Source organism: Peromyscus eremicus, chromosome 8a (assembly GCF_949786415.1).
Source record: "Peromyscus eremicus chromosome 8a, PerEre_H2_v1, whole genome shotgun sequence".
NCBI classification, from domain to species: domain Eukaryota; kingdom Metazoa; phylum Chordata; class Mammalia; order Rodentia; family Cricetidae; genus Peromyscus; species Peromyscus eremicus.
The window spans coordinates 102,457,136-102,480,006 of NC_081423.1; the positions used below are offsets into that span (position 1 = coordinate 102,457,136).

The 22,871-nt window shown below is 51.2% G+C and overlaps 1 non-coding gene across 1 annotated transcript; it reads left to right on the top strand.

Annotated features, from left to right (window-relative positions):
* The first annotated feature begins 3,873 nt into the window (after positions 1 to 3,873).
* LOC131918077 (U6 spliceosomal RNA) lies at positions 3,874 to 3,980 on the top strand. Its single transcript, XR_009380827.1, has one exon. It is a non-coding gene; the product is annotated as a U6 spliceosomal RNA (small nuclear RNA).
* Positions 3,981 to 22,871: the final 18,891 nt, after the last annotated feature.

Genomic DNA, 22,871 nt, shown 5'->3' on the forward strand with positions numbered 1-22,871 from the left:
AGCCTGTTTCCTTCTGAGCTGTCTGTCTTTCCATCCTCCTTAGGCTGATTTGGAGCCCACCTGAGGCCTCACCTTGCCCAAGTTTCCATGCAGCCCCCCGCCCAGCCGTGGGAGGGCCTAGAGGCCCTCCTTGCAATTGGTTTGCTGAGGAGGGAAAGTTAAAACAGCCATTTTTATTTGGGAGCCTCCAAAGAAGTTTATGATCTTGCCCCTTGTTGGGAAATCTGTTTCTACTTAGGAGAAACAGTCTCGGGCTGCGGTGAGCAGGCAAGTGAGGAGACGCTACACTGCTGGGTAATTACATTTCCCCCTCCAGGTCCTCAGCTGCACTCTGACCCTAAGTGAAGCTCTTAGGCCTAGGGCACCTCAAAGCCCTGAATGTCTCGCATTTGGGGGCGCCTGCTAGACTAGAGCTGGACAACCCAAGCAAGAGGGCCAATGCAGAGGCTGGAGTTGAGTGTGGAAGAGAGCCTGACAGGAAGAGGCCCAGGGCACCAGGCAGCCTGAGGTTAGCCTTTGAGTGCCTCAGGGATGATGGTGCTCTGAGGTGCTTTGCTAGGAGGCTTCTAGCTTCTAGCATGCAGGACTTCAGAGTTTGGAACTCATCTAAACCCCCAGCCTCAGTGCCCAGGCTGCTATAGTGGAGAGCCTACTCAGGGTCTACGGACTCCTGGGAAGTCTTCCCTGTTCTCAGTTGGTTCTGTAGACTGCCATGTGCCTCTCTAGTCACATGACTCAGGGTAGACCAATCACAGCACTTCCACCTCCCCCAGCCATGGTGATTGGCTTTTGGGTGGGCACCTGACCCAGGACGATCCAATCAAGGCTGTCACCTAGAGAACGGCAGCTTTTAAGTGTTTCTTGGGAATGGTCATGAAGGGATACTATAGACCTAGCCCCCTCAGTGATCACTCCAGCACATTCTGGCAGGAACCAGACCCACTGGTAAGGTGCTGAATAAATTTCCGGACTTTGGATTTCATTTAATTTAGAGAAGGAGCAAATATTTGTAGCATAAAATATTTGGGATATACTTATGCTAAAAATGACTCATTCTTTAGCTGAAGTTGAATTTTGCCTACTAATTTAGATTTTATTGGTTAAGTCTAGCAACTGTGAAATCCAACTGTCCAATTCATACTGAGTATGCCTCAGCCCCCTTGGCCGTGAACAGGTGCACCCAGCTGTCCTGCATGGGGTAGAAAGGATGTGCACGAAAGCGGTCATGCTTGCTCTCCCTCACCGCATGTTCATGGCCTCTGAGAAGTGCCTGCTAGCCAAAAGTGTGGCACCCAGCTTTGCAAACAGCCCCTTGTAGGGCGGTAGCCCAGCCTCAAGTAGGCAACTGAGACCTTATAGTGCCTCTCTGCAGGAAAACAAAACAAAACAACCCTCCAAAGACTGATAAAAAGCATGGGGCAATTGTCTCTGTGTCTGAGGCTAAAGGAAGTTGGTGGCATAGAAGGCAGAAGACATGTTGGCCTGTGCCTGACTCTGCACATCACCAAAGTCACAGACGAGTAAATGAAGAGGCTCAATGGGCTTGTGGGCACCAAGGGCCCCATCATGGGACTCTGCAACGTGCACAGTGGGCCTGGATTCCCACTGGTTCCCACTGGCAAATGACTGGTAATCCCAGGACTTGGGGAGTAGAGACAGGGGGATCAGAATTCAGGACTAGCTTGGCTACATAGAGAGTTCGTAGGTAGTTTGGCCTACAAGAGACACTGTCTCAAAAAAATCAAAACAAGAGCCGAGCAGTGGTGGCGCACGCCTTTAATCCCAGCACTCGGGAGGCAGAGGCAGACGGATCTCTGTGAGTTCGAGGCCAGCCTGGTGTCCAAAGTGACTTCCAGGAAAGGTGCAAAGCTACACAGAGAAACCCTGTCTCGAAAAACCAAAAAAATCTTCATACTTGGATTCCAACTGTGATCTCATGCTTCCATGCTTCTGTGAGCCCTTCCTTCGTAGCACAGGCAGCAACTTGTTCTGGCCTTAGTGGACACTACTCTGAACTGGACAAACCCTGATCTCTCTGCAGAGCACCCATCTATCTCCACAGCAATAGAGTGTGAGAATAGTTTCACAAGGAGCTGAGTCATGACCGCTCCTCACCACTACCTGGGTACCCAGGGCCCTGCTGGTCTGGGGCAGGGCCTACAGGAATAAGGAGAGGAGTTGTTGGTGCTGCAGAATAATCCTTTACACTTTGTAAAGATGTGTCACTGTGATCAGTTTAGTAAAGAGCTGAATGGTCAATAGCTAGGCAAGAAGAGGTTAGGAGGGACTTCTGGGGACAGAGAAGTCTTGGGGAAGAGGAAAGGCGGAGTTACCAGCCAGTTGCAGAGGAAGCAGGACATGCAGAAGGAGAGGTGAAAGCCACACAAAGATTAATAGAAATGGTTAATTTAAGTTATAAGAGCTAGTTAGAAACAAGCCTAAGCTAAGGCCAGACATTCATAACTAATATTAAGTCTCCATGTCAAGATTTGGGGGCTGGCAGTCCAAAAAAGCCTGCTATAATTTGGGGTTTTTCTGGGCACACTAGTGTCCAGAGCTTAGCCTCTGCTCTTGTGTCAGAGCCTAGCCATCTGCAGCATGAGGACTATGGCATGTCACCGGGTGGCTCAGGGAAAAGGATCCTCAACCATGGCCAAGGGAGATGGAGGATAAGATGTGGGCTGGGGACTGGAGAGATGGCTCAGAGGTTAAGAGCACTGGCTGCTCTTCTAGAGGTCCTGAGTTCAATTCCCGGCACCCACATGGTGGCTCACAGTCATCTGTAATGAGATCTGGTGCTCTCTTCTGGCCTGTAGGCATCCATGCAAGCAGAACACCATACATAATAAATAAATAAATCTTTAAAAAAAAAAATGTGGGCTGGCAGACTGGCCTGCCTGTGGACAGAGAACCTCAGAACCAACCGCTCCTCTGTGATGTGCTAATGTGATGAGGGACCTTTGCAACTCTGACAGGGGAGACCACAGGGGTTGATCCCAGGGATAAGGATTGGCCCTCCCACCAGGGCATGGCCCTCCCACCAGGGCATGGCCTTCCCATCTGCAGCTCTGCCCAGGAACAACATGGAAGACTCAGAATGGAGCACCTCAAGAAAGGAGGACACCTTGACTTGTAGTTTCTTGGGTGGAGCCACATGCATTTTCTTTCATGTCCTAAAGCAGCTTCAAATTAAACAGAGCATCCCTGTGAGATCCCAGGACCAAGAGAGAACAGCACTCCTTCCTTTGGACCAGAGGGTGCCCAAGGCAACTATCATAACTGTGGCTAAGATTAAGGCTCAAGATAGCATGGTGGTGCACACTAAGTTAATCCCACCAGCAATTGAGAAGCAGAGGGAGGTGGATCGCTGTATACCAGCCTGATTTACAAAAATAAGTTCCAAGCCAAGGCTACTGTAAAACCTTGTCTCAAAAAATAAAAAAGGATAGCCAGGTGGTGGTGGTGCACCCCTTTAATCCCAGCACTCAGGAGGCAGAGGCAGGTGGATCTCTGTGAGTCTGAGGCCAGTCTGGTCTACAGAGCAAGATCCAGGACAGCCAGGGCTACATATTGGAATCTTGTCTCAAAACAAGCAAACAACAACAACAACAAAGTCACACTGGCCGGGAGGCAGTGGTGCACACAGGATGGCCTCAGGAGGCAGAGCCAGGCGGATCTCTGTGAGTTCGAGGCCAGCCTGGTCTACAGAGCAAGATCCAGGACAGGCACCAGAACTACACAGAGAAACCCTGTCTCCAAAAACAAAAAACAAACAAACAAACAAAAAAAAAACCAAATAAATAAATAAAATAAAGTCACACTGACCTCTCAAGGAATCCAAGGAGAAGGAGACCGTGAGGAAAGCGGCGTCTTGTGCTCACTTCGGCAGCACACAGACTAACATTGGAACAATACAGAGAAGATTATCATGGCCCCTGCACAAGGATGACATGCAGATCCATGAAGCGTTTCCTGTTTAGAGAGAGAGGGAGAGAAAGCCCCATGATCAAAAGTTCTGGGGCTTTCTTAGCCTGCCTCACATTAGGCTGTCCCCGACTGGATTGGGCAGGCTGGGAGCTAGTTCCCTTGTCTGTGATAAAGCTGGCATTGGCCAGACAGCCTCAGGGAAGACATGGCCGAGTCCTGCATGTGGCTGTAGAGAGTCAGTGACTGCTGTCCTTCTCCTGCTTTCTGAATCAGCATTTTTTTAAGCTACCAGGAAGAGCCCCAATACCAACCTCCTCTTTTCCTTCAGAGTAAAAATTACATCTCCTAGCTTCCTCTGCAGCTGTATACAGCTGTTAAACTGAGTGGGGGTTTTTGTTTTGTTTTGTTTTTTTTCTAAGACAGGGTTTCTCCGTGTAGCCCTGGCTGTCCTGGAACTCACTCTGTAGACCGGGCTGGCCTCAAACTCATAGAGATCTGCCTGCTCCGCCTCCCGAGTGCTGGGATTAAAAGGCGTGCATCACCATGCCCAGCGTGAAACTGAGTTTTGGCCAAGATGGTGAACATGTAATGGGAAGCAGCATCCTTAAACACAGAGCTGTGCCTTTTCTCTCTTCTTGCTGCTTGGAATGTAGATGAAATGTTTGAGTGTTAGCTGCCCTCTTTACTATGAGAAGGAAGCCACATTTGAGAACAGTAGAATGACAAGACAAGAACCTGTGTTTCTGATAATGGACACACACAGCATCTCAGAACTTTCCAATTACTAGACTCCTCCCCCTTTCCTCATCCATGACTCCCCTCTGCACTTCTCTGGAACAAGCCCCACACACACACACACCATTCTGCCGGGGTACCCTTGAAGGGTCCCGGCTGCACTTAGTCCCTGAGGCCACAATCTGCCACAGTGTCATGTCACTGCCGGTAAGGCCTTCTAACAGCATGGAAAACTCATCGCAGCTGCAGTTATGTATTTACTGTGGGTTTATTCGGCTGCTGCCTCCTCTGGACTGTCATTAACATGATGCAGGGCTCCTGCCTGGGTGTTCACCACAGTGTGCCCAGCACTCAGGGGTCTGGGCACAAGAACACATCTCCATTTTGTCCTCAGCTCCCAGGCCGCACCTGCTTCTGAGTCTGTTCTGACCCAAAGCTCTGCCCACCCCCACCCTGCAGCCTCTTTCCCTGTCCTGTTCTTGTTGATACCAAAGCCTTCTTGCAGTAGACCCAGGCCCAGCCTGGTCTTCTGAACTCTGGGTTCAGACATGAAGTAAGTGGAGCATGGACCCCCTACCCACCAGGTCTCCCCAGGGGCACTGTTTGGCAGAGGTGAGAGACTCCTTTGGAGCTTTGGGAAGATTATGGAGTGGCATGTATTCCCTCGGATTCCCCCCATGATTGACAGGAAGGGATGGAAATACAAAATGCTTGAAAGGATATGAGGCCACGAGCATCTCCTCCCCGAGAGGTGCCGCCCTGCCGCAAATGACTTTGGATGTGCACAGAAGCCAGTGAACACACTGCGGCCTCAGCACTTGTGGGGCATACTCCCAGTACTACAGAGTAAAAGGCCCAGGTACTAGAGCAACAGCCACACAGACCTAAAGTAGACAGTGCAGTGGCTTCCCCGAGTGAGGCCAGGCAAAGCGCGTCAGTAGGGGAAGAAGAAAAGCACTCCTGCCTCAGGGAGGGGGGCGTGCACACCAGGGCAGAAGTTCTACCTCGTACATTTAGGAATAGTGCACTTTACTTTAAGATATAAAATGGAGGCAGAGCTGCATTGTGGCTTGGTGGTAGAGAGGTTTCCTAGAACATACAAGGCCCTGGGTTGAATCCCCAGCACCACAAAATACATGCATGCATAGAGACAGACAGACAGACAGACAATGGATCAGTCTAATGTCACATTGCTACATGTGTGTCTGCAGGAATTGTTTTTTCACCATAACCATCAGACCAGCCCTCTGTGTTTCCTGTCTCCTTCCCTGTTTAGAGCATTTGGCTTTCGCTGGAGGCTCTGGGCTCTATAGCGCCACCCCCAGGTTGAGCTATTGTTCTCCAGCCACACCAGCCACCCCGACATCTCCTCTGTGCTCTCCTCAGATGATGTCTGCTCTTCTGGCATGTTGTGGTTGTTCCAACTGCCCAGGGCACCTGTACCTCAGCACCACAACCAGGGCTGCTCCACTGAAGAGGCTGCCCAAGTCACCGCCAAAGTACCATGCTCTGGCTGCCCTAGGGCTCAGAGCAGCTGGATCTGGACCTAACACCGTTGGTTCCAGGCCCACAAACAGCAGTTTTTAACAGCAGAATTGGGGTTGGCAAGCAGCACAGTCCCCTCTCTGCTGCCCCTGCTCAACAAGAAGACTGCCTGGGGTGGGAGACAGGCTGAGGACTCTGAGGGCAGACCTGTTACACTATAAGACAGCAACTGGGGACAGATGAGGCTCTCTGCATGTGACGAAAGAGCAAGAAAGCTGTCCTTACCTGAAATCATCCACAGTCCTCACAGACAACTCAGCTCACATGCCACAAAAACCTCCCGACTGCAACCAGTGCCCGCACTGACGGCGGATGCATGTGCATTGAGCCTGCAATTGTCAACTGTGAGAGACTGGGCTACACACAGCACATCCTCCTTACAGCCACCCAATAATCCTGTTAGTATCACCACATGGAGGGGGGCATCGCCAGTGTCCCCAAAGTCCACGTGTCAGAGGCCCACTGCACACAACCACATCTGCCAGATGCCACACTCTTGGAACACCTGGGATCATCCCTTTCTCCACCTTCTCCACCATCCAGCTCCTAACTGCCTTTCAAAGCTGCATCGAGCACCAAATCTTTCCCTTGTCCCCATTCTGCAAGAGGCCTTTCTGGACCTCTTGAGGCTCCAGCACTTCATCTGGACTTGAGCATGGCCACACAATGAACCATAAATTTCTCCAAGCCTGGATTGTGCCCTTTTCTCCTGGGCATCCCCAGGGCTGAGCCTATCCTGGTACAGAAAGACTTCTCCTAAAAGACTTACTGAATTAATAAATGCTCCCCTCACTCAGAGTCATCTAGGCAAACTCTGGTGTGTGCTGACAGACACAGCAGCCCTCGAGAGGACACCCGTAAACAGAATCCAAGTCCCTGAGACAGACTTAGGGTCCCACTGCTGCCATGTGAAAGTTCCCAGTGCGAGGGCGCATCTAGGAGGGTAGCTGAGATGCCTGACAGTGTCCTCCATCTTCTGTCTCACTTTGCAACTCACAAGATGTCTTCTTCAGGGAAAAAAAGTTCAGCCCAATCCCACCCATCCATCACAAGACTGCCCGAGTAGGACACACAAGTCCACCTATGCTGCATCTACCTACTGCTCACAAAACAAAACCCAATGTCTTGTAACACACTTTTATTTACACTTGAGAGCAGGTGCAGGACACCCTCCTGTTGCTGGACCCCAGCACCCTGACACACCACCATCACCCCACCCTCCTGTCCACAGCAGAAACTGATTGTAGACAGACGCCCAGCTTCCCTTGCTCCAACTTGGGCCTGGATTCAGTCGGTAGGAAGCACCAGAAAGCCTGGGAAAAGTATATACCACCCAGCACCTTCCTGCCAGGTCACAGTGTCCCCTTTCCAAGGTCCCTATTTCTCCACTGCAGCTGCCCCTCAGGTCTGGGGTGGTGGCAGATCCCCTTCGTTGCTAGCCTGGGTACTACACATCTCCCCTTTAATTCATGTATTTTCCATTTATTCAACTCTCCTCAAATGTCCCGTCTGAGGGTGCCGTAAAAATGTAAGACCGTATCAATTGCCCGTATCAAAAAAACATCCTTGTATGTTCCACTTGGAGTAGTTTGGAAGGGAGGCCAGCCCCCAAGCCTGAACAAGGGCCACCTCTCTCTTTGTGTCCCCAGGGCATGAGCGGTGTCAAAGCCAGACTCCATCCAAGAATGAATTGATGCCTCCGCCACTAAACAGCAGGACCGTGTCTTCCTTCCCTCCACCCCACCAGCTTCAGCCTCTGAGCCAAACCCAGGTGGCGCTCTTCTGCCTCCCCCATCACCTCCCATGGGAGCTGGGGACAGCCCCATGTTGGCCCCACTAGCGCCCGACCGGGAGGCTCTGCACTCCCAAGGCGCCGAAGGAGCCTGACGACGCCCCCATGGGGACCGGAGGCTACAAGGTCCACTGAGGACCGCAGGGGATCCCCAGGGCAGCGCGGGTCGCCGTCAGGTCCCCGAGGCGCTCCGTGCGCGCCCCAGCTCCCTGCCCCGCCCTTCCCTAGCAAGGAGCATCGCCCCACGTGGGGCCGCAGGGGCTCTCGGCCTTGGCGCGTGATTGGTCGCTGAGCAGCCAATTAGAGGGCCTCTGCTGCTCGGACCGCGCCGATTGGCCAGGCGAGGGCGGGCGGGGCGGGAGTGGGGCTCCCTTTTGTTCTTTGCGCCCGCGCCGCGCGCCCGCTCCGGCCCCGCCACCTGCGGGCCCACTCCGGCCCTGCGCGCCTCCCGGAACCCCCCGCTTGTTCGCACACGCGAGCTAGGAACAGCCGCCTGCAACGCAGCCCTCTCAGGGTCTGACCTTGGACGGGCGCTTTCATTCTGTGTTCCCGGGTTTCTTATCCTCGTTTTCTCCTTGTCTCGTGGGAATTGTGGCGAAGAACAGGACCTGGCAGCAAGCAAGGGATGTTTCTTAAAACCTAACATTCGGTGATATAAGGGCTCTGGTCTTTCCTAAGAGAGGCCACGTGGGAAACTGCCTAGAGAGGGTCTTTACTAACCTGAGCCTGTTTCCAGAATGAGCTTCCTTTTGCTAGCCAAGACTTACTTGGGCTGGGTGGGAATGGGACAGAACTCCCGCCCTGACTGCCCATCCGTGCTGACCCTCTCCTAAATCACCCTCTTTTTTTCTTTTTTCTTTCTTTCTCCTTTCTTTTTTTGGTTTTTCGAGACAGGTTTTCTCTTTATAACACCCCTGGCTGTCCTGGAACTCGTTACATAGATCAGGCTGGCCTCAAACTCAGAGATCTGCCTGCCTCTGCTGGGCTTAAAGGCATGCGCTACGACCGCCTGGCCCACCCTCTTTCTTCAGTCAGTCAGTGGCAGTGGACTCCGTCTGGTGTGGAAAGTGGCGGCCTCAGAAGCATGGAGCCAGCAGCAAGAGAGAGAGCTCTAGGCTGAACTGGGGAGTCAGGGGGTCAGGTATGGGTCTCCTGACCTCTGGTCTCAACACCTTTCACTTAGAAACTGCTTCAGCACATTCCCCAGCAAAGCCATGGCTGCAGGCATTCTCTGTGGAGAGGCCACAGTGCTGTAGGCTTGGACACAGACGCCCACTCTGTACATGGCCTACAGGGGAGGGGTCAGGCCCTGGGAATCCTCAGCATCCTCACAACATGCATTGGAAAAGCTCCTAGGTTGATGGAGGACAGAGAGTAGGTTGGCCGAAGTGGGGGCATTTCCAAGGTCACCCTCCTGGATCTAGGAGTCTAAAAGAACCTATGTCTGCATTCAGGATGCATCCCTAGCAAGCAGTACAGAGGTCTGGACCACCCTGACAGCCTCAGGCCTATGGCAGGCGTCTGTGTCCTAAGTGTGGGGTGCTGGACTACATCTGCGGGGTGTTTTTCCCTGGGTGGCTGGGAACAGGTGAATGGAATGGAAGAGGGGAGTATCGCAGGTTCCTGAGAGGCAACCCCGACCCCATGAAGTTCACACACCTCTTTCCCTGCTCTTTTGAGACCAGACAGCCTGTGCTGATAAGAGAGTGGAAGTTATTGGAGGTGGTTGGTGTGGGAGAAACTCCAGTGGGGAACCAGTGGTGGCTGTGTGCTCTCAGGCCTCCAGCATTCGGGCTTTGCTGCTGCCAGCCAGCAGTTTAGTCTTTGAGGGCTCTACAAAAGCTGGGAGTCTGTATCCAGGAGATGAGGCCTCCCTGGGGCGTATAGAGGAGGTGGCAGAGGAAGAAAGGAAACTGTGGTAGAGGTACGCGGAAGGGCCTGGGTCACCCACCAGGAGCAGAATCCTCTTCTTCAGGCAAGACAGACAATAAAAATTAGATGCTAGACACTCTGTGACCCAGCTGACTAGGACAGACCTGGGGGCCTAAGCTGCTACCATGTCCCCCTTGTCCAGCCTGCTCTTAGACAACCTTGAACGCCTTTCTCCAAAGATCAGGACAGTGCTGATGAGGGAGGGTGCACTCTGATTCAGGCAGAGCTCCCTGCCCACAGCCCTGGTCACCTGCAGTCACAGCTGACCCCTGCCTTTCCTCAGTTGCGTGCTAAGGTGTTTCACTATCAGCCTGAGAGTCCAACCATCCCTGTTCTTGAAGTCAGGCAACCGTTAGTGGGCTACCTGAGGCACGTCATCAGTAAGCCCCCAGGGAGGGCAGAGTACTTAGGGATCTGAAGTAATCAGGAGCCCCCGGGGTCAGAATGCTTTGGGAGAGCTTTGGCCATGAGATGGCGGGGCAGGGGAGGGGGTGGTCAAGAGTGCAGGAAATAACCGGAGATAGGGCTAGAAGGCATAAGTTGGAGTAGCCTATGCAGGTGTCCAGACCAGTCGTGGGCCCCATGTGTGGGCCGATTCCTGACCACGTGACCACGCGATTACAGGAGGGGTATATAAAAGGAAGGTGAATGCGAAGAGGCTGGAAGGTCAGGACAGAGGTGACAATGAAAGTCGCCATCACCCCACCTCTGCCTCTGTGTTCAGTGTTGAAGGCTTGGTGACAGCCCACACGGGATTCGAGAAAGGGCCTTGGCTGGTCTGCACATGGGCAGCCTGTAAGCATCTGGCAGCATTACTTCATCCATATTGGACATGACTCCAGTCGTACAAAGAAACTGGGCACCCAAGCAGCCCACCGGTAGGCAGAGGGAGAAATGGACAGGCTTTAGTACACAAAGCTGTTTCCCTATTTTTGCCTCCCTGACCTAGTGAATGACCTAGAGCCTGGCACACAAAGTTGCCGCCAAGTGGGTTGGGGAACTTTAGTCTGAACTCGCTTCTGCAGCCTCCCGAGCTCTGGCTCTGGGTTTACAATTTGAGTATGAGAATCTAGAAATCAATCTTCTGCGCTCTCACACAGAGGGGCCCTCCTATAGGAGCCAGTTGGCCAGTAGGAGCGATGTGGGGGCGCCCTCCAGCGGTCATTTTCGGTATGGCAGCTGCCGGGAGAAGAGAAGGAAGCAATGTGGATCTGGACTGGGAATGCTTCCAGGATCCAAACGCTCCTGACAACTTGGGAACTAAAAAATGAACGGTTTAGTGGATAGGGAAGGGTACGATGTCTCTTATGCTGGGTGTGATGGTGGACACTTGTGACCCTAACTCAGATGGTTGAGGTAGGAGGATCCTGAGTTTGAGAGCAGCCTAGGCTGCACAGTGGGACTGCTTTCAGAACACAAACCGGAGGGTTACAGCGGCGGCTCAGCAGTTAAGAGTGCTGGCTGCTCGTCCAGAGGACCTGGGTTTGGTTCTCAGCACCCATGTCAGGCAACTCGCAACTGTCTGTAACTCCAGCTCCAAGAGATCTGATGCCCTCTTCTGACTTCTCCGGGCACCCACACACACACAGCAACCAAAGGGCTGGGTGACAGCTCGGGGGGCTAAGTGCACTGGCCTGCAAGCAGAGAACCTGAGTTTGAACCCCCAGCACCCAGGTGAAAAGCTGTGCTTGGCTGCACTTGCCTATAGTCCCAGCAGCACTGGAGGCAGAAGATGGGCAAATCCTGAGAGCCCAGGGTTCAAACAGCCTAATGTAACCAGCAAGCTTCTGATTGCATGAGCAGTTCTGTCTCAAGCAGAGAATAGGAGAAGACACCTGGCATGCTGCTCTGGAAGACACACATTCACATGCAAGCACCTCACACACACTTGGGTGACTCCACTAGGGTCCCGAAGGGGTGGAGCCAGAGGTCTCCTAACCAGAGTGGAACCTGCCCAGTCAGGAGCTAGAGCGGTCACATTAGGAGATGGCAGAATACACGGATAAAGACTGAAAGCAAGAAGCAGCCTGGGAGCACTCCTCGGAGCTGGGGAGCACCATGTCAGAAGTCCAGCCTGATTTATCATCATTGCCTGAGGCTGTGTCCCAAGAAAAATAAGGCCTTCGTCAAACTCTAACTTTCCCAAATCCCTCAAGTAGGTAACTTCCAAGGGAGTTCTCCTGCCCCGCTGCTTGCCTGAGCTAAGGAGCATTTTACTCTTGGAGGGAAGCACAGCCTGGCTCACCCACAGATAATTGTTGCTTCCTGGAACCAAATCCTGCCACATCTAGACAGAGAGCAGGGACTGCTTCTACCATAAGCAGTGAAGTTTGTAACTGTTTAACTGAAACACAATCTACACATAGCATAAAATTCACAGGTTGCAGGGGTCTGCGTACGCTTCAGTTTTAACTTTTAAAATATCCTTAAGTGGGGGGTGGGGATTTAGCTCAGTGGTAGAGTGCTTGCCTAGCAAGCACAAGGCCCTGGGTTCGGTCCTCAGCTCTAATATATATGTCCTTAAGTGCATTTACGGTGCTGTGCAGTCACACCACCATCTATGGCAGAACTTTCTGCCCTCGTTAAGCAGACCACCTCTCTGCCACCCTCTATCTCCTCTCCAACTTTAAGTTATCATAGTATTGGAGAGATGGTTCCGTGGTTAAGAGGACCCGCTGCTCTTGCAGAGGATCAAGGTTTGGTTCTCAGCACCCATGTGTTGGTTTACAGGCATCTGTAATCCTAGTTCCAGGGGAATTCCACATCCTCTTCTGGTCCTCATGGACACTATATATGCAGGCAAAATACACACATAGATTAAAAATAAGTAACTCTTTTAAAAAATACTTTATGCTAGGCAGTGGTAGCACATGCCTTTAGTCCCAGCACTATGAAGGCAGAGGCAGGCGGATCTCTGTGAGTTCGAGGCCAGCCTGGTCTGCAGAGTGAGTTCCAGGACAGCCAGGGCTACACAGAGAAACCCGGTCAAAAAAAAAAAAAAAAAAAGAAAGAAAGAAAGAAAGAAAGAAAGAAAGAAAGAAAGAAAGAAAGAAAGAAAGAAAAAGCACTTTAATTATCCTACTGTAGGTGTTTCATGATGTTTCATGCGTTTGTCCTAGGTGATTGCCTTACTCATAGCATGTTTTCAAAAGCCAGCTTACTATAGGGACCTTACTAAGGTCCTTGTCCTATACTCCAGGTCTCTGTTATGTTAGGGCATGTATGGTCCACCCTCGCTTACTCATTTGTCCAGGGTGGACAAGTCAGTTTCCATCTTTTTGGGCACCTTTCAATTTAAAGCAGTAATGATTATTTATTTTTATTTTATGTGCATTGATGTTTTGCCTACATGTATGTCTGTGTGAGGGTATCAGATCCCCTAGAACTGGGGTTACAGACAGCTGCGAGCTGCATGTGGGTGCTGGGAGCTGAACCCAGGTCCTCTGGAAGAGCAGCCAGTGCTCTTAACCACTGAGCCATCTCTCCAGCTCTGTTTTGTTGGTTGAGGCAGGGTCTCATGTAGCTCAGGCTGACCTTGAACTCCCTATGTAGCCAAGAATAGCCTTGAATTTCTAATCCTGCTGCCTCCACCTCTCAAGTGTTGGGATTGCGGGCGGGCGCCTCCATACCCGGTTTTATGAGGCTTTGCACATCTAGGCAAACACTCTCGGCTACAACCTCAGCCTCCCTCCTTTTTAGACAGTCTTGACATGTAGCCCAGGATAGTCTTTGCCTCCCTCGTGGGGGCAGTGTGTGGGGAGGGGGCGGGGCAGCAAAAATCAGACCCAAGGCCAAACAAGGAGAGTGGGAGAACTGCCAAGGTCAGGGCGTCCGGACGGCCTCAGGAATCAGGGGCTCGCACTGCAGGGCCTCCCTTCTCCGCCCGCAGTCACCTCGCCTGGAGACACCGACAAGCACACACCCCGCCAAACGCCAGCCCAGCAGCCGCGCGCCTATTGGCTGAGAGGACGGCAGCCAGAGCCAATCAGCGGGAAGCGTCCGAGCGCCCTCTAGGACTGCGGCGGGCCGGGAGCCTCGCGCGTGCGCACTGGGCTCCGCACGCCGGGAGGTCCGAGGCTCACGGCGGGGCCGGCTGTTGGGTCCCGCAGTCCCCACGTGACTCGGTGCTCGCTGGCGGCGGGGCCGCGCCCCTCACCCCAGGACAAAGCGCCGGGGCCGCGCTGCGGGCGCAGGGAAACCTCGGCGAGGGCCCCAGCCCGGGGGTGCGTAGGATTGCGCTGGCCACCCGCGTTGCCTCGGACTCCTTCCGCCCTGATGAAGGAGACGACCCAGGCCACAGTAGCAGCGGGTTGCACTTGGGGCCACGGGACCAGAGGACAACAGGAAGCCCGATTCTTCCAACGCCAAGCAGAACCGCTTCAAGCAGTCAATTACACCCTCCCTGGCCTGGACCTTGCTCCGCAAGGGCCAGCTGGTTGGATCCGGAACCCCAAACCATAGAGGGAGGGAACAAAGGCAGGCCGACCACGGGGTGGGTGGGGCTTGTGCACCCTTGGCTGGACCACAGGTAAAGCTTTGTGTGTCCTCAGCTTTGACCTCCTGCGCTCTCCAGGGGTGTCACCTGACTGCATTGCACTGCCTAGTACTTCTCACTCAGAACCCTGAGGACACGTGGGAACTCACAGCCCCACCTACCTGCCCCACCCTATTAACCTCCAAGTGGTTCCAGGATCAAGACCATTCGGGGACACTGGCCCTCCCTCCATGGAACCTCTACTTCCAGTCTTGGCTCCTCCTTCCTTTGTGGCCCAGTACACAGTGACTTATAACCTGTTCCCTCAGCTAGTGTCTGAGTCAGGCCTACCGGGCTGGGGAGAAGGGGAATCTGTGTTAATCTGTCAGCTGTAATGGGAGCAAAAGACAGCTCCACGTTGGTGCCTGTAGCTGTCTGAGGCACACCCTTTCACACACTACCCAGATGAAGCCAGAATTCTGAGATGGAGTTTGTTAAGATGAGGTTTTTAACGGATTTAAGACTAAAGGTGCTCAGGGAAAAGACAGTACACATCCAGGTGTGGGTGTGTCCTGCTTTGAGTGAACAGCAGTAACCATATAGCAATTTTTTTAATGGCTCCTGAGCTTTATATTGCTGAAAGCGTTTGGAAGTGACCCCTTTTCCCTTCACTAACGGAGACCATAGAGCTAGCTGTTCCTGAGGTGGTTTGGGTAGGATCACAGTCTGAGCTGGTAAAACCATGGGTTGCAAATGTTGCACACAGGGTAGGCCATATCTGTTACCATAATGGGGTTTATAATCTTGTCTGAGAGATTCCTAGACAATACAGGTTTATCTGGGGAGAGAATGAGGCCAAGCTCAGAGGTCATGTACTCTTAGGTCTCAAGCCTGGTTTATTGCTGGTTTATTTTTTGAGATATTTCTGTATAAAAGGGATATTGTCTCTGCAAAGACAACATTCACAGCAAATTTTATGAATCATGCTGGAATTCTTGACTCTCAGCAAAAGATTTCCAGACTAGTGGGAAGGGGCTTTGTTGCTTCCCACATCCCACACCTTCAGTCTTCCTAGTCAACCTCAAGCAGACAGCAGAGCTGTGGACATACATTCACTCTGAATTTAATTCTAAACTCACTGTGGGGTCACGTGCCTGTAATCCCAGCACCCAAGAGGCTGAAAGGCTGAAGTAGGAAAATCGCCACAAGTTTGAGGTCGGCCTGGTTTATATATTAATGCTTAAATCTGTTTTGTGTTTTCCTTAATTTCATTTTAGCTGGATGGTGGTGGTGCACATCTTTAATTCCAGCACTTAGGAAGCAGAGAAGCAGGCTCATCTCTGAGTTCCAGACCAGCCTGGTGTATAAAGTGAGTTCCAGGACAGCCAGGGCTATACAGAGTAACTTCACAACACACACACACACACACACACACAGACACGGTGGGGGTGGGGGTAAGAGAGAGTGAGCAAATGAATGAAAAAAATAAAAAATAAAGTGGAGAAGCAATTTAGGAAGACAGCCACATTGACCCTGGGCTCTGCATGTGCACAAAAAGACACGCACATCTTTATATACATGCATATGACACACAAAACTCAACCTGAATGTGTAGCCTCTTTTCAACACAGCTAGTTTCTTTCCAACTGCATACCAGAGCCAACTGAGAAACAAATATTTGGGGGGGGGGGAGCAGTGCATATGTACATGCCTTTAATTCCAGCACACAGGAGGCAGAGGCAGCCAGATCTCTTTATGAGTTTCAGGTCAGCCAGGGCTACATAGTCAGACCTTGTCTCAGAGTTAAGTAAATAGAAACAAATATTCTAGAGGGTCCTTCTTTAGAAAGGAAAACAGGAACACTTAACAGGAAATAAGTAAAGATTATCAAATATATTCCATAATGTCCCTGAAAGAAAGAAATACAAACTCAGATAGTCACAAATGGTCACTTATCACCGGTCAAACTGGCAAGCATCCCTTGATGTAAAGGCAGATCTTGTGTGGGGAAGCTGGAGGGCACCTTGGGGAGAAGACAGGCTTAGGTGGTGAGATCTGCTATTCCAGCCCCTGGAGCTTCCCACTAAGGAGAAGGAAGGAAGAAGACAAGTCATACCTCCACTCAGTACCGATGTGTGCAGAAATTAAGCACCAAGTGTCCAGAGTTTAGACTCTGCAGGACAATGACAATACAGCTCTGGCCAAGAGTGGCCACAGGTGGAGGACAGACTGACCTCCTGCTGTCTGCACCCCTTCCTCATTTTCAGTTCAGTTACTGTCAGATGTTTCCGTGACACCTTTGAGGAGGAGCCTGGTCTGTGGCTAGCCAGGGACACTAAGCTGGTGTAGGACCCACTCTCTGAGGAGGGGCCTGCAGGACCTTGTGGTCAGTGGGAGGAAGCCAGTGCAGCCCCCGGAAGGGAACACTTAGCAACAATTCCAACGCCTCTCCACCCCTCTCCTCTGCATCGCTACCTGAAGTGTGTAGTGTGGGCACATTTAATTTAGTTATTTAAATGGTGTGGACTGAATATTTGATCTCCTCGGAGACTTCGTGGGACAAATACCTGAAAAACTAGCTCCTGAGCCTCAAGTGTCTGATGCCATAGGCCCCTGGAGTTAAAGGCCATTTCCCAGATTCTGATGATCGGTTGACTGTGCTCCCTGCTGGGCCTCCGCTTGTACAAGCTTTGCTAGTGGGCTCATGTGCCTGAAGCCTGTGGCTGGAATCTCATTTTTGTGTCTTTGGGGGACCTAGGTAGGGGTGCAGCCCTGGCCCCTCCTTGGGGCTGACAAAATTGTGCTTGTCCCTCACAGGGAGGGTTTGGATTCTACCCATTCCTCAATCTATTATCAAGACAGACGAAGTCAGAGTGTCAAGGCAAGGGTTTTATTTGCAGCCAATGTGGGTATTATCAGCAAAAAGAAACTGAGAAAAAATATTCAAGTCTTAGTATACAGTGGGAGGGCCAGAATGGCCTGAGCTGCAGGACCTCTCACGGAGGGCTGGGAAAGAGCCATATTCCACTTCTGGAGCGTGACTCACAAACTGTAGCAAAACTTGGAGCTTCCTTACAAAACTGTGTGACAAGAGATTAAGACGAACACGGGCAGACACACAGACACGGAACAGCAGCCTCCCAGCGCTCATGCCCGGCCTGAGTCTACTCTCCCTCTGTGTCTGTGGCCACAAAAGTGATAATGCCTGTGGAATCAGGCTGTGGAAGCTGCCATGGTTTCTGATTCCCCTTTTCCACGTGGATTGCACCTGGCAGCGGGTAAAGCCACTGTAGCCCTAGACCCAGCCTGGCCGCACACCTCATGGGAGACCCTGAGCCAAAACCACTCCAGTCTGCCGACTGCCAACTCTCAAAACACTGTGTGAGGGAAGTAACAGATGTCTGTTTCAAGCTCCAGGGTTGTAAGGTCATTTGTTGCCTGGCAATAAAGAGCTGACGCACCATCTGCATTGGAGTATTTTTTTTTTTTTTTATTATAATGAAATACGGGAGATGGGCTCACTTTGTAAAGAAAAAAGCATTGTACACAGTTTTGGAGGCTGGAGGGCATGACATTGACATCCACTCTGCTCTGGTGAGGGCTCAGTGGCTGTGCGTGCGTGGGTGCGTGCGTGCGTGCGTGCGTGCGTGTGTGTGTGTGTGTGTGTGTGTGTGTGTGTGTGTGATTGTGAACCACACCACACAGGCAAAACTGAGGCATCGAGGCTGTGAGGCTTAATTCTGTAACTGGTAAGTGAGCGAGCCAGAATGAACTGACGTTGGCAACTGGCTCTGGGTCCACGCTCGGGCTTGCCTGGGGCAAAACCACCGGCTTTGCTGCGGTCTGTCTCCCAAGACGTCCGGCGGGGGACCAGACAGTAGCGGCTGGGCATTGCAGCCGTCCATCCTGCCCAGCACCAGCACAAGCCAATCAGGGCACACCTGGCTGCCCTGCACTGTGATTGGCTCAGGCAATCCGGGCCTCGCCCAATCATAATGAAGTTCTCTTTGACCGCAGGGCTGCCTGGAGCCGCAGGCTTTTGTTCCTCCTGAGCTGGAAGGTCCAGATTTGCTGATTGCCGAGCCACCGGGTAGGGAACAGGAGGTGGGGAATGTGGAGGGCAGAGCTGGGGAAACTGAAGGGAAGCTCTACCTGGAGATGTTGAACACTTAACCCCCGAGTGGAGCCGCACACCAGAACAAAACAAGCGGCCCTCGGACCAAACTATGCCCGAAGCCTGTGGTTGCTGGATGCTAGCCGCACACTGCCTGGTTTTAGTTGTTTGAAACGGGGTCTCCCTGTGTAGTTCAGGTTGGCTTAGAACTCACTCTGTAGCCCTGAATTTGGAACAGTTCCAACTCAAGCCTCCCCAGTGCTGCCGTATACCCCATGCCCACCTTCAGGGCTTGCTTTATATACAGAAAGGCCACACGACTGGCGACGGTCAGTGGCTTGGGGTGAGCAGCAGGTGTCTGCGAATCTCAGGCCCCACAGGATAACATGGTGGTGAGGTGGTGGGAACTGGGCCATCATAGATGCCCGTGCTCACCTTCTGATAATGGCTCCCCGGGTTTCACTGGGCGCCCAGTCCCCCAGACTGTCTTCTCACTCTGCTACCCAGAGCTGGGAATTAAGTACCTACAGGCAAGAATCCTGCATGCTTTAGCATAACTCCTCAGAAGCCATGGCCTCTGCTCCCCCAGGCTCTCAACAGAGCTGGCGTTCACCACAGAGGCATGCCCAGGAAGCAGCGCTGCTACTCAGTCACCAGGAACGAATTTGGTTGCAGAGAACAGAATACCAACTAGCAGGAGATTCCGTTTACAACAATTGTTTTTCTCACGTAATTATCGATGGGGTGGGTGGGGGAGTTAGGAGTGGGTGTGGTTGTCCAGTCAGGGTCCCAGATTCTGCTCTTTCCCCGAAACATCCGGGGCAGCTGGGCTTCCCTCCTTTCCTGGTTGCAAGGTGGCTGCTGGGACTACAAACACTACATGCCTCTCCAGAGTCACAGCACAAAGGCACTTCCTGTCTCTCAACATGTCAGCCCCTGTGCTGCCTGGGGACTTAGCCACACACTGCTCCCAACCTTGACCCAGAATCATGAACCAAAATAAATCTGTTTCCCTTATAACTTAAAAAAGATGAGGAAGAAAGAGGAGAGACATGGAAGTCACGTCTGTCCTTTAAGAGAGAAATGGTAGGAGAAGATAATGGGAGGTGAGTAAATGTGACCAGAACACATTGTATACATGTGTGAGAGGGTCAGAAATACACACAGGCATTAATTCTCCAGGGACCTCAGGACTGTAGGGTTTGCATGGCTTCATGGAGCCCCGTGGTGGGACATGATATTTACGAGGTGAGTGAAGCAGGTCTGAATGATTCTAACCAGCATGTAAACTGGTTTTGTAGAGTGCTAAAGCAATGAACGGGACAGAAATAAAGGCGAGACACACAAAGGCGTCTGTCCCAGTCACTTGAAGATTTGTAATAAGCTGGAATTCTCAGGGGAAAATGGACAGAAAGCCAAATGCTGTGCTAGTGAACTTCTGGGAGACTTTAGAGCCTCAGCGGAGTTCACAGGACACTAAATGACGCAGCCATGAAGGGGACAGTTTAAGCCTACTCTAGCCATGAGCAGTCACACCTCCCAAACCTGAGCCCCCCACTCACACACAAGAAAGGATACTAGAACCCAGAAGGGTCAAGAATCCTGGGCTACCGGGGCTGGAGAGATGGCTCAGGGGTTAAGAGCACTGGCTGCTCTTCCAGAGGTCCCGAGTTCAATTCCTAGCACCCACATGGTGGCTCACAACCATCTGTAATGGGATCTGATTCCCTCTACTGGTGTGCATGAAGACAGGTCACTCATATACATAAAATAAATATTTAAAAAAAAAAAAGAATTCTGGGCTACCTCAGCTACATAACAGATTTGAGGCACCCTAGGCCACCTGACACCTTATCTCAAAATACTAGTACAGTAAAATTAATTAGGATTCAATGCATGTTCAATCTAAGCAAACAAAGATAAAAATGACAGCTGACTTACAAAAAGAAATATTGAAAGAAAAAGAAGAAAACAGAATGACATATTAAAACTGCTAAAAACCAACGTTTCAACCTAGAATCCTATCCAGAGAAAATATTCTTCCAACATAAAGGTACCTGGTAGTGGTACAGGCAATCTCAACATGAGATGGGAGGGTCATAATCCAAGGCCTTCCTGGGCCACAGAGCAAGATCCTATCCCCGCCCCCCCCCCAAAAAAAAAGAAAGGAAAACAGCAAGGGAAAAGGACGCGTTAAACATTTAGGGGCTGGAGAGATGGCTCAGTGTATGCCGCACTTGCGAGGACCTGAGTTTGATTCCCAGAACCTGTTTCAGGAGCTCACAACCTCCTATGACTCCAGCTCAAGGCATCCAGTTCTCTCTCTCTCTCTCTCTCTCTCTCTCTCTCTCTCTCTCTCTCTGTTTGGTTTTTCAAGACAGGGTTTCTCTGTATAGCCTTGGCTGTCCTGGAACTAGCTCTGTGGACCAGGCTGGCCTTGAACTCACAGAGATCCTCCTGCCTCTGCCTCCTGAGTGCTGGGAAGAAAAGCATGTGCCACCACCGCCCAGCTCCAATGTCCTCTCTTGTCCTGGAGAGTACCTGCACTCATGTGCACATGCCCACCCAAAGACACACATACACATAATTTAAGAGAAAGTAAGTCCTTAGAATAAGCCGATGCATTAATAATAGAAGACATTCAGTATTACTACTCATAGGACAACGTAGACAATGATCACATTGAAGTAACACCCATATCTGTGGGAATGACGTAAACTGAGCAGCAGTATCATTCAAGGAGAAGAGGGTGGGGCTACTGGAACTTTTCAGACATTGCTGATGGTGTCAACAGAGCAAACACAGTGTGAGATCATCTGACAATTTGTACCAAGTTAAATATCCACTTACATATGACACAGCAACTCCACTGTTTACCCAAGAGAAACAGAAGCACTGGGTGTGGAGAGACACACTTGCCATCCCAGCACTGGGGACTGAGGTGGGAAACAGTCAACAGCTTCATTTGCAAAAATGGCCCAACAGGCCAGGCGGTGGTGCACACCTTTAATCCCAGCACTCGGGAGGCAGAGCCAGGCAGATCTCTGTAAGTTCGAGGCCAGCTTGGTCTATAGATCGAGATCCAGGACAGGCACCAAAACTACACAGAGAAACCCTGTCTCTAAAAACAAAAAACAAACAAAAATGACCCAATAGTCCATCAGTGAGCAGTGATTGGGCAGGATGCCACTTGTATATGAACACAGTTATAACCCACTCACTTTTTGTTTTTTGAAAGTCTCAGTATGCAACCCTGGCTGTCCTGGAACTCTATCTAGACCAGGTTGTCCTACCTGCCTCTTCCTCCCAAGTTCCAGGATTAAAGGTGTAGGCTATCACACCTGTTCCTGTTCCTCCTCCTCCTCCTCCTCCTCCTCCTCTTCTTTTTGAGGGGGTAATATTGGAGAGAGGGTCTCCTGTAGTCTGCACTAACCTCAAACTCACTTTGTAGCCAAAGGTGACCTTGAGCTTCTGATCCTCCTGCCTCCACATCTTTGATCCACACCTGGGATCACAGGTTTGTGCCTCTATCCCTAGTTTTCTGACGCCTTTGGTGAGGGGTTCATTTAGATCCTTTGCCTGCATTACTATGTAGAGAAATGCCCAGGTAGGAACACATACTGCTCAGGCACATACATGAGGAATGCCAATCTGCAGCCTCAAAGACGGATGAGCACGAAGAGACACTCTGACTTGTAGGAGACTACTTTCTTAGTTACCTCATACCTCATATCTCATTTCTTCTTGAGCCTTATCAGAGTCTCAGATTGGTCTCATGGTTGGCTTGAGACATTCTACTGCCCTGGGCTGGGACCTTCTGTGATTTTTAAACCTGAAGCACTATCATGAAAGTAGGGCCAGGGATTTACACTGGTTTGTCAGGACTTACAGACATGAGCAGGGCTTGGACTGTCTGCTAGGATATAGCATTTCAGGTTTGCAAATGTATTCGGCATGACTCCTTATCTGAGGGGTTAGGACAGCAAGTCTTTTTTTTTTTTTTTTTTTTTTTTTTTTTTTTTTTTTTTTTTGAGGCAGGGTTTTTCTATGTAGCCCTGGCTGTCCAAGAACTCACTCTGTAGACCAGGCTGGCCTTGAACTCATAGAGATCTGTCTGCCTCTGCCTCCCAAGTGCTGGGTTTAAAGGTGTACATCACCACCGCCCAGCTAGGGCAGCAAGTCTTAAGCTGTATGTATTTTACTATAAATGTTTCAAAACTTACCAACATCAATGCTGCCAAGGACATGGGACAATGGGGATTCTCTTCAAGGGTGGTAGGAATGTGAAGCAGTTCACCTGCTGCTTTGCAAAACAACCAGGCAGTTTGTGACAAAGGAAAACAGACCTTGCC